The sequence below is a fragment of the Amphiprion ocellaris genome, chromosome 22, assembly GCF_022539595.1.
Source record: "Amphiprion ocellaris isolate individual 3 ecotype Okinawa chromosome 22, ASM2253959v1, whole genome shotgun sequence".
Classification (NCBI taxonomy): domain Eukaryota; kingdom Metazoa; phylum Chordata; class Actinopteri; family Pomacentridae; genus Amphiprion; species Amphiprion ocellaris.
The window spans coordinates 9,020,422-9,035,786 of NC_072787.1; the positions used below are offsets into that span (position 1 = coordinate 9,020,422).

Here is a 15,365-nt window from a genome sequence, read left to right on the forward strand (position 1 = left end):
TTGTGAAAATGGAGTGATAATGCAGTTTAACCGTTACTGAAAATCTTTTGGTAAACCCCTTAATTAAAGCTGAAAATCTACACTATCATCACAACTAGACGGCTTTATTTCAGATCTATTGTGTTGAGTGTACATAGGCAAAATTAAGAAAATTGTGTCACTGTACAAATATGGATTTAACTGTATTTTAAGCAGTCTATAAGCATGTAACTATATAAATTACATCACTATACTTCTATTAGGAACCTTTAACTTTGTGAAATACAATCACTGATGGTTGTAATCAAAGCCAAACTAAAACAAGTCTTACCTGTCAAAATCCACCATCTGGCTGTCTGACTTCTATGTCATGTTTGTTTCTTTGACTCATCTTCTTAAAGTATGGCATCAGTTCTACAGAACCACCCGACAGTTTCTACCCTGTTATTAGTAATGATGGATCTTTACTGCCAAGGATGGGCAAGACCTTACAGGTCGTTTCAATGATGCAACACTGCTGTTGTTCTCTTAATCTTTGTGGTGGGTAGCCAGACTTACTTAGGAAATAATGCAGGACCCTCAGAAAAGAAGAATGCCTATAAACAAGCATGTACAGAAGCATCCATCCATCCATTATCTATACACCGCTTAATCCTCACTAGGGTCGCGGGGGGTGCTGGAGTCTATCCCAGCTGACTCAGGCGAAGGCAGGGGACACCCTAGACAGGTCGCCAGTCTGTCGCAGGGCCACATACAAAGACAAACAATCACTCTCACATTCACACCTATGGGCAATTTAGAGTAATCAATTAACCTCAGCATATTTTTGGACTGTGGGAGGAAGCCGGAGTACCCGGAGAAAACCCACGCATGCACAGGGAGAACATGCAAACTCCATGCAGAAAGATCCCGGGAAAGCCGGGACGCGAACCAGGGATCTTCTCGCTGCAAGGCGAAAGTGCTAACCACTACGCCACTGTGCAGCCCTGTACAGAAGCAAAAAACCTAAAATTAACCTTAAAGAAATGGCATTCACTGGGTGTAAAGCCCTGCGTGCTCAATATTGAGTGATAATTAGTAACTATGCTGTAGTAGATATGAGGAATATGAGCAGCTTTAATGCTGCATTACCAGATCTTACTTTTATTACACAACAGAAGTAAAGAGTACTTCAAACAGATTTGCGAAAACCTGCTGAATTACCGCTGTCACTGATTAAGCATTAATGTTGTATGTTTACATCCAATTTGGTAGAGTTGGGCTGTGGAAAATAGTTTTCAATTATTTGTAATCCTTTAAATCCAATACATCTAATTAGACCCAAACAAACCTTCCCATAAGGGGACTGTCTACTTTGATGGAGACTCTGTGGGGATCGATGAAAGTTTGCTTCTGTAAACGCTTACACATTTGTTATAAACCAGCCAACAATGGTTAGAGGAATGACAGCAACAAGACCAACAAATGGGTCAAAGGTCAATGCAAATGGAAACTGAAGCCATCTCTGCCACTAGGCTGCAAAACTTGACAATGCAGTGAAATGGACATATCCCAGGAATCTACATCCATTTAAGGAGAGTATTCCTGGGAACCCACAAAGGATTTGAAGAATATTACAGCACCAGTATTCTTTTAATTAAAGAAGACAACTGACAATAATTTGTGTTGATGTTTAAAACTTTTATAGTGACATTTTCATGCCAAAACATACAAGTATTCAATGTTGGTCCAGGCTTTTGTTTTAGCCGGCCTCTGAAATAAAATGGAGACCATGTGACATAAAAACTCAACACTGACACTCCAGTAAAAAAATCTGTAACAAATGCATGAGTGCTGACATTCTAAAACTAGAAAATGCTAAAACCTAGAAAACTGCAAATGTAAATCATGCAAAATGTCTGTTAAAATGTCTTAAAATGTTAATCGCTTGCAGCTAAGAGTCGGTTGAAGTTGTCAATTGAGCGTAAGCTGAAGGGTCAGTTGTGTACCCAGTGAAAGGAAGTTTGAACCCTGTATTCAGTTGAGTTGTCAGTTTACTTGAAGGGGCTGGAGTTACTTAAATCAAAATCTGAGGAGTAAGAGCTGAAAGCAGTTGAACTGTCAGCTGAAGAAGTGATATGTGTAATTGCTAAGTCTGCTGATACCATAAAAACAAATGAAATGCCACTTGATGTGTAAATACTGAAAGCATTTAAGGTGGACCTGGTGGAAGCACCTGAATTTCATTGTTCAGCCATGTAGACACCTGAACTGTAACTGCACTAACATTTAGAGAGTAAAAGCAATTAAACTGTCAATGCTGTGAACCATTTATAAAAAAATCGGATTAAATTTCAAGTTGAGTTCAAACACCACAGATATTGTGTGTGCTTCAAATAGTGCAAGTCTCATTTGGTCTGTAAGTGTTAACATCAGTTGTTTCAGATGTAGTGTAGAACTTTTGTTTCAACATGCTGCCAGTGAGAGTAATTACACAAACACTGATAAAATGTGTCTATGAAGTATGTCTCGCAGTTGATTACTTTCTTTTTTAGACTGTAATTCTTGCTCAAAACCCTTAATTTCTTAACTTAACTTAGAGTATCAAACTTTTCTTGGATGCTTCCTAGGTTTTTCCGCCAAAGGCTCCATCATTCTCCTGGTTGCTGTTGCCTAATTTGTCACTTCAGTTGCTCAACTCTTCAGCTCCAACCAGTCATTGCTGGCTGATATAAGATGCATCACTATCACTAATATCACCACATAAACAGACTCTAGCTTATAATGTTGATTATAAAAACCAATGTTAGTACTGGGCAGATACTGGTAAGCTAGCATGTCAAACACTATGAGACAGACACTTCAGATTCTTGAAATTTAGCAGCGCCAAGTGCGAGGCAGCCTGTGTTTAATATCATAATAACAGAGCCACACCTCCTCACTAATCATCTGCCCAGATGTTCAGCCAGCTAAACATTCAAGGTAGATGCTATTTCAGCCTGGACAAGCTCACATGTGCAGTCAGTCACCGGGTCATTATAAGATAAATACTTCCAGATAGTCCAGTTGGCACTTAGAATGACCCCTAGCACTCAGAGGCATCCCGTCAGGTCTGCTTGGAGGGAAGTGCTTAATGGCTGCATCACCTTCACGGTTGGAAAATTTTTCAGACGATAGAGACCAAGGAGAAACAAGGAGAGAAATGAGCATTTCCAAGACTTGTCTCATGCTCTGGGCTCTGTCACAGCTCTCTTAGAAATAAAGTCCAGATTTATAGCGTCCCCTAGGAAAGATATCCGTTTTGCCTGGTGAGAGCGCAGTACTGAGTTCCACTGCACACGGTCATGTTGTCTCTCTAGACACATAACAGAGCCCTACCCACTGCAGCAAGGCCATAAATTCAGACGGGGGGCTAGAGAATAAAAGGTAAAGATATTCATATGCACACATAAAGGGAATTAGAGGAAGGGAGGGTGAGGCTAAAACTCCAGCAAAAAGGCTCCACTATCAAGGGATGATAGACAGTTTATAAGCCAGGGAGGGAGCAAACTTAAAGTTTGTTCTATGAACTGAATTTTCCATTTTCAGTTTGTGTTTTCATGGTAGTTTGTATTTAATGCATTTAAGCGAAACTGTCAAATATCCTATCAAATTATTTTCCTACTACTGTTGATTAGTTGTCTAATGCTGGTACACATTGCTACTGTTTTATTACCCAGTACTAAACTTACAATGACGCACTGAATGTGTTAGTTTCTTGCTAATTTCTCACAAAGAGAGAGAGGACATAAAAGATTCCACTGGAGATCTATTAGACTTTATCATTAGGACAAAACCTTTTTCAAACTGAGTAAATTTCATCTGAAGTGAAACCCAACCCTGGTCTCAACAGGTGGTCTCTTTGATATTTGCCCAGACAATGTGCACTCCTATAAATTGTAAGTGTTAACAGAGTTAGCTATTGAGCTTAAATATCATCATGCATCTGCACCTTAATTGGCACCCTGACTTCTTCAGGGCCTCTGAAGTCACACAAAACAAACCTCAAACTTCAAGAGATACTCCTGGACAGAACTTCAAACCTCATTATCGACTTCCTTTCGTAATTACCTCAAGTCCTTCAAATTTTAGTCACCCTACAAATAGATACGCCATGACAACGATGACCTTCTCTGGAAATTGTAGTGTATTAACACCCAGAAAACACAAACACCTCAGCCTAGCCTTCCCAGAATAAAACACATAAGAGATCTTAAGTAGACTTCACTGACTCCAAGTGAAGAGGTCCAGTGATGTGTATCTTGAGGCCTATCACAGAGCTTATACACTGCCTGGCCAAAAAAAAAAAAAAAAGCCGCACACTCTAAAATTTTGTTGGACTGCCTTTAGCTCTGAGAACAACACATATTCACTGTGGCATCATTTTGATAAGCTTCTGCAATGTCACAGCATTTATTTCTTTGCAGAAATAATTTTTCACCAAGATCTTATGTTGATGATAGGAGAGTTGGACCACTGCACAAAGTCTTCTCCAGAACATCCCAAAGATTCTCAATGGGGCTGACGTCTGGACTCTGTGGAGGTCAATCCATCTCATGCTCCCTGATCCACTCATTCACTATGTAAGCCCCATGAACACTGGCATTGTCATCTTGGAACATGCTCGTACCATCAGGGAAGAAAACCTCCATTGATGAAAAGACCTGGTCATTCAGTATATTCAGGTAGTCAGCTGACCTCATTCTTTGGGAACATAACGTTGCTGAACCTGACCAACCCCAGATCATAACCCGAACCCCCACAGGCTGGTAGGCATTAGCCATGATGAGTTCATCATTTCACCCACCTCTCTTCTTACCCTGATGCCCCCATCACTCTGGAACAGGGTAAATCTGGACTCATCAGATCACATTGTACCTTGAAGATGATGGTTCTCCACTATCCTTCAGGTTTTTATAATGCGTTGGACGGTTCTTAACCTGATTTTAGCAGTTTCAGAAATCTCCTTAGTTGTTTTCTTTGCTTGATGCAGGCCAATAATTTAACCCTTCTGAGACAGATTAACATCCTTTCCATGACCACAGGATATGTCTTCTGACATGGTTGTTTAAGAAATGAGAAGCTCCTCACTGCATCAGCTAAGGTTAAATAAGTTGTTGCCAGCAGAAACATTTTTATCACTGCAGCAATTATCCAATGGAAGTTTCTTAACTATTTACTTAGTTAAATTGAGGTGGCAATTTTTTATTTTTTTTTGGTCAGGCAGGGCTAAATGGCCCTGGGCTTCAGCTACATTAGTCGTCTCCGGACTTGCAGAAGGATTGAGGCGGCACCAAAAATATGTAATTAACTGAATTTCCTAAAAGCTGCTTGAAAACATCCCGTACAGGATGCTACATTGTGAATGCCATCAATAATTCATATTTTTTAGGTAGAATCCCTTATTTCTGAAAATCCTGTTGTTTCTCTGTATTCTGATGCACTAAGGCTGCTGTTAGCACAAAAATTGGCATTTCCTCGTTTTGATGGACTTCTTCCTGTCTAAATGTTGAATAGTGGTGAAAAATGGAAGCTCCAAGAAGAATTCTTGCTTTGTAGTTTCATGGTGCTGAAAACAAAATTTGCATCTGACATGACCTGCTATTTTCCTTTCTTGCTATTCTACTTCACTAAGGTTAAGCACATTTGAAGTTGCATTGTGCATTTTTGACCAGTTATCCATGGGAACAAGAAAAAAAGAAAAAAACTCTCCAAAAGAAGAACAGACAAAAAAAATTTGAGAATACAATGCCAGAAACATTTTGCTCACATATTTTTTTGACTTTTTCTTTTTCTTTTTTTTTTTTTTTTAACAAATGTTTGAGCAACTAAAACAACAACAGTGGACAGCACACTTTCCTTAATAATAGTTTCAATTATGATAAACATGTAATTATGCAAGTCGATATAGCACCATCTGTTCCTCAATGATGATGTTACTCTTAAGGCATGTGATGCACATGAAATGCTGACACACACGTCTACACTATCTCATTCAAACAGAGCCCTGGGGAAACATCCATACCCCAGTCAGTGCACACACACATACAGAGCCTTCAGCTGTTAAATAAATACACGTTTGTGCTTCAGCGTAATAAACACGGAACATCTGCTCAGGAGAAAGAGCTACAGCACCAGTTTTCTTCATCGATCCAGCATGCCAGGGAATTTGTTTCCATCCCAGTGTGCCACAGACACCGTCCCAAGAACTGTCATCTTGGAAGACGGGAACAGATGAAGGGAAAGAGAGACACTAGTGGAAACCTTGTGTCTCTCATTTCCCTCCAGAGTCGTCACAGTGCGAGGTGAGCCAGCAGAGCTGAGGCTGCCATTGGTGAACTGAACCAAATGTAGCTACAATGATCTGTGCCTGCCAGGATGCACCTATTTCCAGAGTATTGACTCGGAACTCTGACCTATGAGCTTCATAGTGCAGCTCTGCTTGGTCCAAATAATCATTACTCTGCCAAGGAACGGCGGAGTTATGTGACGAACGGCGTACGTTTGTCTGTGAATATGTAAATCTCTTAATCTGTCTGTCCGTGTGAAACATTATTCAAAAACAGACCAACAGATTTGGATGAAATTTTCAAGGAAGGTCAGAAATGACACAAGGACCAACTGATTAGATTTTGGCAGTGATGGGGCTTATAGTCTGGATCCATGGATTTGTTCAAGATTTCCCATTGGGAGATATAGCTGCCGACACGGCGTCACTGTAACCATGACAACAGGTGAACACTGTGTCAGTTACCTGCTGACGATCACATGATTGCGATCCTACTACAAAATGACCATGATTTATCAGTTGGAAATCATACAAGGAACAAATTATTAAACTCTGGGGTGTTTCTGAGTCACATCAATTCCTACTGCCCACTACATATTTATGTCATGTATGCAGCAAATCCCAGCCAGACAACAGTGAAGCTCCTGATGTTTCACAAAGCCTTTATTTACGTTCCCCTGAACAATGCTTGTCTAATCATAGCAATCATAACCAGGCACGGTAGGTGTGTCACTTTTAGACATCTTGTTTAATCCTCTGAACCTCAAACCCACCAGCAAGTTTGAACGGCACATTATTTTTAACAAATTGCCAAAATTATTCAATTCATAACAAGAAACTGTAAAAAATAAATAAATAAAAGCAAGAATTATTGGATTTTTATGTTTCCAATGGTCCTGGTATTAATGATGTGTAACTATCAGTTTTGTCTGGAAAAAAAAAAATTTATGCAAAAAAAAAACAGGAAGCTAAAAATAATCAATAAACAATCAAATAAACTATATCTTCTGGGGTTTTTTTGTAAATAAACTATCCACACATCAGTGTACAGAAGCCATGACTGACTCAGCTGTAACCAGGAGACTTTTCAGCTGGACTGGGCTGAGCTACAGGCTGTTTTTACACAGAGCAGATCAAAATGTAAATAGTTCAATATATATGTAGAACCACCATTTTTCCCAGTATTGCAAACACCTGAAGGTGCATGGAAAAATTTGTTTAAAAAAATTTCAAAAAAATGTAACTTTGTTTTTTCTTTTGGTATACTGCAAAAACTAAAAACATAAAAACAAACAAATGCAGCTCATGTTACAGCAAATAAATCAATGCTGTAATCCACTAACTAGCCTTTTGACAATAGTAGTAAACAACCATTACTTCCATAGCCAACAACTACATTAACTAACTACACTACTAGCTTGTGGAGTACAGGTTATGTTAAAAAAAAGACAGCCCCTAACTAGCATCTTAATGCTGTCAGCATTTCAGTGGATGTTAGCAGCGCTTTCCTACTCTTTTTCATGTCCTGAAATCTTTTCCTTTTTAATGTGTAACACATAGCTTCAGCTTTAATCTTTAACATAATGCTATGTTTCCATTAAGGCAGTGGTTCTCAAATTTTTTCTGTCGGGCCAAAAAGCTTTCGTCCCTCCCCCCCCCAATAACTTTGTGCGTATATATATATATATATATATATATATATATATATATATATATATATATATATATATATATATATATAAAAATAAAAATATATATATATATATTTTTTTTTTTTTTATTTTTTTTTTTTTACAGTTTATATAAATAAAACTGTGAAAACATGAATATGCAGGGCTGTGTTATTTTATCTGATTCCATTTTGTTGTTTTTCACAGTAAAGATCAGGGGTGTCAAACTCATTTTAGTCCAGGGACCACATAAACCCCAATCTGATCTCCAGTGGGCCCCACCATTAAAATCACAGCATAATAAGCTATAAATAACCACAACTCCAACTTTTCCCCTTTGTTTTAGTTCAAAAAAAGTACATTCTGAAAATATTCACATTTAATGAACTATCTTTTTACAAAATATTATGAACCTGAAATTTCTTAAGAAAAACAAGTTCAATTTCAACAGTAGCCTATTATGCCTCAGTTCATCATTTACACATGCATTGTAACTGCCAGATAACGGTTTATCTACAAAAACACAAAACATTCAGTCACAGCTATCTGGAACTGAACAATCGAGTATTTTAATTCATGATCAGAACAACTTGTCAAGTTCTAGAAATTATTTTAAATTTACAGTTTTACAAATTTACAATTTACAGTTAATGTTGTTGTAATTTTTATCATTTGCAAAGTCGTCCCGCGGGCCGAAATGGACCATCTGGTGGGCCGGTTTTGGCCCACAGGCCGTATGTTTGACATTGCTGGTAAAAATAATCGGAGGAGATGAGCCGAGTACGTGACGTGATCGAGTACGCTGGTGTTCTGACTGCACATTAACGATGCGTTCTCCCGTCCTCAGGAGTCTGTACTTCGGAGTCTGAACGGCCAGCGCATATACCATAGATATATACAGATGATCATTATTATTAATATTATCTATGGCATATACAGTCTATGGGGTCAGCACAATTTCAGTATTGTTGTACGCCGCGAAAAACATGCCGACGTTAAAACAACAGTTCAGCTAATTAGTTCCGTGTTGAAGGACCTTTTCCTCCCCTGACATGCCTCTGCGCCCCCCCAGAGGGGCGCGCCCCACTATTTGAGAAACACCGCATTAAGGTCACATTTGAGACCCTTTTATTGGACACTTTTGTGGCTAACATAAACTTATTTGTTGACCACAGATGATAACATTATGGAATTTCAGTCAACAATGATAAGCCTCTTTTGTCTACTGAACCTCTGTATGAAATCAAAAACTTATGGCTTTAAAACATTAATAGAATAAAAGAAAAGGTTAATCTGCCACTCTCAACAAAATAAGAGACTAATGGGAGCAAATCTTAGCAACCAGAAATGGCACAACAATGTATTGGCCTTCTTTCTTCCATCCATCCATTATCTATACACCGTTTAATCCTCACTAGGGTCGCGGGGGGGCTGGAGCCTATCCCAGCTGACTCGGGCGAAGGCAGGGGAAAACCCTAGACAGGTCACCAGTCCAGGGCTACATATAGAGACAGACAATCACTCTCACATTCACACCTACGGGCAATTTAGAATGATCAATTAACCTCAGCATATTTTTGGACTGTGGGAGGAAGCCGGAGTACCCGGAGAAAACCCACGCATGCACAGGGAGAACATGCAAACTCCATGCAGAAAGATCCCGGGAAAGCCGGGACGCGAACCAGGGATCTTCTCGCTGCAAGGCGAAAGTGCTAACCACTACACCACTGTGCAGCCCCCCTTCTTTCTTCTCAAATGTATTTGTTTTTAAGCACTTTAAGCTTCACTTTAAGCTGTTTAATTCGGGCTATTTTTCATCCACTAAACCAAATATCAATGCTCAAAGCTGCAGATAAAATCAGAAGTCTGAACTGAAAATGTCAAGAGCACAGAAAGCAAAACAGAGCAAAAGGACCATCTACAGGAAGGTCCAAAAAGCATTCAACATCGCACACATTTTCAATGTCACAACTCAGTTTGGGCTTCTAATTTTAGTAATGGTGCAAAGACAATAACAAATATGATCAAGACCAAAAGATTTTGGGTAGAAAAACATTAATGTATGCGTGCTATATAAGTAGACTCTAAATAGACAGATATAGACACTTTTAATGTATTTGTGTGTCTATTTACAGTCTGCCTTCTCAGCGGCAGCAACTCATGTCCAAGCTCACACCAGAGGTCAATGCCAAGGGTAGAGACCCCAGCTCACAGTCCTACACACTATTAGTGGCTCATCATAAATCACCACTAATTAGATTTCAAACCCAGGGTCAGTGGATTTAAAATAAAGGAAAAGCTGTCATGGAGGAGGAAATATGCACTTAAGACCCACCACGTGAGACCACCAGGACTAATAAGCCTCTTGCAAGACTCTGGCTCCTATGCAAAGCCTGTAGCAGGTCTATGTCAGTCTGCAGACAGGGACACTTTAACCTCACCTGATCTTCTTGGTCTCAGTAGAAACTCATTACCCCAACTGGACATATGTTGATAGTGACTAGTGCTGTCACAGTTTTTATCATCAACCATTTGCATCATTCTTTCCTTTCTAATTACTTTGCATTGTCTATGTGCGCTGTTATGATGTGATGTCAACTACATCTGGACCACCACACCTTCAATAAATTTTGCCCACAGCTTCAAAGAGGACTACTGTGCTGGTACGCTTCTCTGCTCCAGATTTGCTCTGTGTCTGTTAGTATGTGATAATGTGATTTAAAGCAGCATCGATCAATTTAGAGTGGCTTAAATTACTATGTGTACTATGTAAAAGTGAACCCACAGAGACTCAGAGCCCAACGATGCAGGTCCCCTCTGCCCTCCACAGCGTTTTAGCCTCTTACATCTCCCTTATTTTGGTTTCACAGACTGAACTTCAATGTTTTGACTCAATCTCACAGCTGGAACTGACATCCTCTGCAAGCATCTTTGTCTAAAAAGCTCAGATGAAGTCAATGCACACTAGCGGTTTCAAAACAAACAGCTGACAAAGCAATTAGTCTGTGAACATTTAGCAGTTAAGACAAATATTCTTGTGAGGAATCGGTGGAGATCAAACAGGAACTAAAATTAGTGTATATTGCCTGCACAATCATCAGGTTGAGACAAACACAACTCCAAATGAATGCTAATACTACTCTGTGTCTGTTGCAGTGTATAAAAACAACTACTTGTTAATATGTCAGTCTTAACAACTTGAGATTTGTAAGGTAAACATTTTACAATTTACAGCTCATCCCTCCACAAGGGGTCAAAACTCAATACATTCAGCTTAAACACAAATGGATTTTAGCTTTTTGGACCTCTTACTAAGTGAAATGTTAATGTCTCAAATTAAAAAAAAAAAAAAACATGTTAAGCATTTCAGTTAAGTTACCACAAGTCAGACAAGCAAATGTTGAACCCTCAGGGGACCTTATGGGTGTGGGCACCTGGTTGCTCATTTTAACTCAATGGTCAAGAATTTGGCACCAGCTGTACAGCTCATAAACCCTTTGTGCACAGTTGGCTAAATATAATTGGCTAAATTTTAACCTTTTCTCCAAGTAAGAAAAAAGACTATTTACATGGTGTGTTTATGTTATTGTTCACTTCATCGTCATATTTATTGCATTTCTATGTGTAAGGAGAATACTTACCCCTTGACCAGTTGACTCCCAGCCTGATGTCACTGGTTATGGCATTGATGTAGTAATGTTATAGACAACCAGGAGTGTGCAGGGTTCTTTGTTTTGTTTTATTTTTTAAATCAACAGGATATCTATGCCGTTCTAATGTCCAACTTCCCAGCTATCTCGATCTGCTCTGTGTAGTGTAATAAATCTACAGTCAAAAATAGATTAGCTCTATTTTTAGCAGAGTAGAGCACAGAACTGCTTCTGGGATGTTTGTAAAATTGCACTGCAGCACATCTGGTGGAATCATAAGCATGGTCTACACCCCGCTGCAGATTCCATAGATAAGTCCTATTTAAATTGTGAGTCCTGTGTTTGGGAAACTCTGGCTGTTAACAAGAGGATGTCCCAACTAAAATAAGGATTTGAACAGCAGTACGAGGCATTTTCAGTCATGGTGCTTCAGTAGTAAGACAGTAATCCACAAATTGGCTCAACCACTTGTCTCTGTTGTCTGTGTTATGTCAAGGCTACAAACACACTACTGTAGGTCCAATACAAACTTAATGTGTCCTTTGAAAGAGCAGCTCCTGGAAAACTGACAAAAGCTTACTATTCATCAGGCGAATACACTGTCAGAGACTGAGCTCAGCTCCCTCAAAGGAAATATATCACACTGCCTTGTAGTCCCTCAAATAACTGTCCATACACAACACAGATACATCAGGACTCTGACACATACATTTCTGAGATTAGGTGCTCTGGATCTGAGCCAATGAAATCACAGAGAGTCTAACACCCTGACAAACAGCTGAGAAAAGTGACAGTGAAACAGTTAACTACTGATGATGTGTAACAGAAGGCAGTCACAACATCACCTCCTCCCTCAGAGCCGGAAATCAGATCAGACCTCAGCCAATTAAGCAACTCTGAACTAGGGCTTGAGTATATTTGGAGCGGAGGGTAAAAATAAACCCATTGCTCAGGGCTTCATGTGTTTCTTTGCCTAAAAAAAATTACAAACATTAACTTTTCACACACTAACTGGAGGCTGCAGCCAAACTGCAGCATCTGTTATGATTGTAGTGTGTTTAAAAAAAAGTGCTAAGGCTTTTGGTTGTGAGTAATAATAAAAGACAGGGTTTGTTTAAATGTATAAATTTGTGTTAAATGTTCAGTGTGTGTCTGTTGCCCTGCTAGGCAGCGCTCTATTTCTGTCTGTGTCCTGACAGAGCGAGAACAGGTGCAGCACAATGAACAACTGTAGTCTCCCCAAGCAGTCACTCACCACTGAATGAATCACACATGGAGGAGCTCAGCAGCCCCTACAAAAACCCAAATCTCACTTAGACTATTCATTTCTACGATTTGTATACACACGGACAAAACCACAGAATCCTTTTAACTCAAGAAATTTCAACATAATATATATATATAGATATAGATACATATATATATATATATATATATATATCTCGATATATATAAAGATATATAGATACATACATATATACAGACATATATACAGACATATATACATATAAATATACATATATATACATATACATACTTATATACATACATATAGATAGATAGCTAGATAGATACATACATACATACATACATAAATATACATATATATACACACATATACATACACATATATACATACATATACATACATACACACACACACATATACATATGTGTGTGTGATGTGGTGTGACTGTCAAAAGGGGCGTTTGCTGTAATTCACCGCTGATCTCAAAAAGTAACTCTGAAAACATTCATTGAAAACATTTAATGAATCAGATTGTAAATCCTTATAAGGTCCCCATGAGCATAAACTGAAATGGATTATTCTCCAAACACATGACTTAAAAAGCATATTATAGATGAGTAATCCTAAACATTTAAGGTATTTAACAGACTAAGGAGACAAAAGACCATCACACATTTTTTTCTAATTCAGAAAAGTCACTAAAGTCATTTGATAGCTTTAACAGACGACCAAACATGCAGCCAATAATCAAATGGAAGCCACATACCTGCAAATTAATTTCTCAGAGTGTCACTGAGTCTGAATAAGGTAGAAATGTTTCTGGTGGATACAGTAAGAAGTCCTTCCAGGTTTTTCAGTCTGCTGGTTCTACAGTTCTGCGGAAGGTCAGAGCTCTGAAGGCTCATGGGATAGGACTGCTGGGACATAAAGACAGACTGACAGGTCTACAGGCCCTGCCCGAAAACACCCCCCACCCTCTTCCTATCTACAAGCCTCCTTTAGGGGCGCATGTGTCGCTGCAGGAGGCATGAACTCAAGGGGTGGGTGGGTGATAAATTTAGAACGGTGCTTTCCCACTTCATCAGCGTCAGGCCAGATCAATCAAATAATGAGAGTGCTGGTCATGAAGCCAGTCACACTGGGTGAAGTGGAAGGCCAAGATGAAAGAAGAAGTTACCTTCAAAAGCTACAAATAATGAAGTGACATTCATTAAAATGTAAAATACTGTATGAAATTGCTAGGGCTGGACCTGAATATCCGAATATTGGGTCCCGACGGTGGTATCCGGATATTAATTTTGAGATCCGAATATTATAAAAAAAAAATTGGAACCAACATTGCCCAGAAAAAAAAGTCACTACATTTCATGTGGCTGGCAAATGGCACCATTTTTGTACAAGTTTGTAAGACGTGTCGTATTTTTTTTAACATTTGCGGAGGATTTTTATTGACTGGAATGGTTCTGTAGACAATTTGTTTAAATAAGCTACAGAACCACTTATACCACAGACTTTTTTGTTTGGGGCTTCATAGCAAACAGTACCATCTAGTGTTAACATCAGGGTACAACCACAATGTAAAACTGGCCTCACCGGCCTCTGGTCTGCACAGTGAGCTTTTTAATTCTTAACATCACCTCATTCGTCAAGACATCACACCATCTGATCTGTCACCCAGCAGATTCATGATTTCTTCCAGCTGGTACAGAAAGTAGCTTTGGGCTCAGGGCCAAGCTTTGAGACTCTGCAGCATTGTGTTTTGACTGCGCTTTTAAAGCAATGGGGTGCAGCCACTTCAGAGCTAATTAGCAGTGAAGAAGCATTAGGTCTTCCAAAGCCGACAGAGAAATGTCAAAGCAAATGTGATTCCAATTTAGCCCCTTGTGAAGCAAGAGCTGAATGCTGATTGCTAACATGCCCTTGACCACATTGGACTGTCAGCACAACACAGAAAACTCAGGGCAAAAGAGCTCAACTCCTGTTTTTCCATAAACATTTGCAGATAAACCACAACAATGTTGTGGGATGCAGAAAAACTGGAAATATGTGTACTATTAAACCCTCTCCTCTCCGTCACCACATTGCTTTGATGAGGGTCAGCCATGCAGGCAAACTCAAACTCAGCAGCTTCTGGTTTCAACGAATACTCTGTACAACATGCATAGCGCTTACATCTGTGCAGTGGATGCCTAATGAGACTGAAATGAACCTACCAGGTTGACTTTATTCAGCCCTGAATCTATCCAGCAGCATGAGATGGCATTCAGAGGGAGCACTGAGCCTGAACCACCAGTACCAATTAAACTGAAACACAATAAAAGTCTCTGTCAAGTGTTGTGAAAAGAAATAACAGATGGGGGGAAAGGAACAATAGAAAAAAAGTTGGACAAAGACAAAAAATACTTTTTTATGCATCTCAGTTGTTGCAATGCATCTCACTATGTTATATATCAAATTAGTATATTTTGAAGACCAAGCTTGATAACAACAGTAGACTGAAGTCCAAAAGA

At 39.1% G+C, this 15,365-nt stretch overlaps 1 protein-coding gene across 2 annotated transcripts in view; it reads right to left on the reverse strand.

The window, feature by feature from the left end:
- Positions 1–15,365, reverse strand: part of svila (supervillin a) — a 125,391-nt gene that overhangs the window by 91,098 nt on the left and 18,928 nt on the right. The window contains exon 1 of one of the 2 annotated variants that reach the window (XM_055006925.1): positions 13,622–13,774. The exons of the other annotated variant lie outside the window; for it this stretch is intronic. The gene's annotated coding sequence lies outside the window, so the exon portion shown is untranslated. Of the gene's footprint in view, positions 1–13,621; positions 13,775–15,365 lie in introns of those variants that run through there. 2 annotated transcript variants of the gene reach the window in all.